The 1,874-nt window shown below is 39.8% G+C and overlaps 1 long non-coding RNA gene across 1 annotated transcript; it reads left to right on the forward strand.

Annotated features, from left to right (window-relative positions):
• The first annotated feature begins 88 nt into the window (after positions 1 to 88).
• LOC108491932 lies at positions 89 to 1,874 on the forward strand. Its single transcript, XR_001872971.1, has 2 exons — positions 89 to 221; positions 1,706 to 1,874. It is a non-coding gene; the product is annotated as an uncharacterized LOC108491932 (long non-coding RNA).

The raw sequence follows: 1,874 nt of genomic DNA on the forward strand, positions 1-1,874 counted from the left end.
TGCATTTGAATTACTCGAGTTTGTGCATATGTGAAGCATCCTTGTGAAGCTTGTACCACCCCTTTCTACCACCACAGCTCTTACGTGTGTGCTTTTCTTTACAGGATTGGAAAGATTTTGGAGACTGAAGAAGTTGTAGAGGCTCTGATGGAAGGAATAGTGACCAACCAGAAAATGGTTTTTGTTCCACCACAGCTAAATATTGCTTTGCTTTCTGAAATGTAAGTAGCAAAAGAAAATGAAAAAGTGGGGGTGGAAACAACAATGCTTACTACCTGAGTATATGAAGTTCAAACTTGTAACATCTGAATGAAGATAAATTTAATTTTATGGGAAACTGCATGTTGCACTCATGATATTAAAAGATATAGTTTGGCAGCATAGGGAAACCCTGAAATGACAGCTGGACAGAAATAGTTTACATTCAGCCCAGTTTCATTTATTTTATATTCAGTATTGGACATTGTTATACTTATTAATCCAGATTTGACATCAGTATGCCTATAGCAACTAGATAATGTGTAATTGTCTGCAAGAGAGAGTATAATGTGTTAAACAACCAGCCATCTAAAATATTTTAGTATGAGAAGAACACATCACAAGGTAACGAAATAGCAGTGGTTCTAATGAGAACACACACAAAGATTTTTTGGAGCCCTCTCATAGGTCCTTCTAATCCACTTACTGCAGATAACTGTTCTCAGTGAAGAGCTCAACTATTCTACAGGCCAGTAAGGAAGGAGAGGGAGAACAGAACACCTTTTCCTCAGAGATCATGATTTTCCTTGGGCTTGCAAACAACAGTTTCTCTGAATCAGCATCGTTCCAAAAAGAGCTGAGGACCTGCTGCTTATTAGTGTTTGTTTCTTCATGTCAGCACCAAAGATTGAGGTCATGGAGGCTGGGGACTTTGCTTTAAAAGGGCTCTATTGTTCTCTGCCATGTAAAGCAAGATTTTTCCTCTCACACATCTTTAATATTCAGTGTAGCTGCTCTGCTGAGGAGGTGTTGTTATCAGAGCTCAAGTTCCAAATCTGTAATTTACATCAGAACAACTAAGTGAACGTCTCGGTTAACTCCTTTAGTATTTCATGAAACACTTGGTAATATCTTGTTTGCAAAACCCAACAACAGACAGCGGGAAAAAGTTTTTCAGTTTTTTGCATCTCCAAGAGCTGCTTGCTGACAGTGCAAGTCTGCAGAAGCATAGACAAATCAAAACTAATGCTGTCAAAACCTTTAGGATAACTTTGCTTTTCTGTCTTAATTTGGGACAGGGGGACAGAGAGATAGAACTCTTAAGAGAAAGAATCCTAGGAGGGGAAACTGCACCTCAGTTTTAACATCTCATCCTTCCTTAGGCCTGCTGCTTTTCAGAGCATGAAGCACATAATACACACCTATATCTGTACAATATTTAGCCTTCCTGGATCCTCCAGCAATATTGCAACCCAAATACTGCCCAGCATATACCCAGCATTGGAACTGTCCTAACAAGACTTGGCTGGGACTGGAGTTTAATTAGTCAGAGATTGATGAGAGCTATGTGTTCTATGGAAATAATACCCAGTTTAAGACTTAGTCTCAGTCCATATATGTGCATGCATTCTGCTCCCAGACCACTCTTCCCTCACCTGCAGTGCCACTTTTTCCCATAATTTAAGTTTCTATCTCATGCTTAATTTCATGTTATTTTCTCTTTCAGGGTGTTTCCAGAACGTGCCCTGAATGTTCTGAAGAAGCTCACTGTTCCAAAGTTTGATGCAATCATTGGGCAGAGAAGCACCCAGTGAAAAGCAAGAATTGATTCTCGTTTCGCAGTGGCACGAGTGAAAACAGAACATGTGCTGAGGGTAGTTCAGCTGGTTTGATAC

This window comes from Lepidothrix coronata, unplaced genomic scaffold (genome assembly GCF_001604755.1).
Source record: "Lepidothrix coronata isolate B3197 unplaced genomic scaffold, Lepidothrix_coronata-1.0 Scaffold3026, whole genome shotgun sequence".
Taxonomy (NCBI): Eukaryota; Metazoa; Chordata; class Aves; order Passeriformes; family Pipridae; genus Lepidothrix; species Lepidothrix coronata.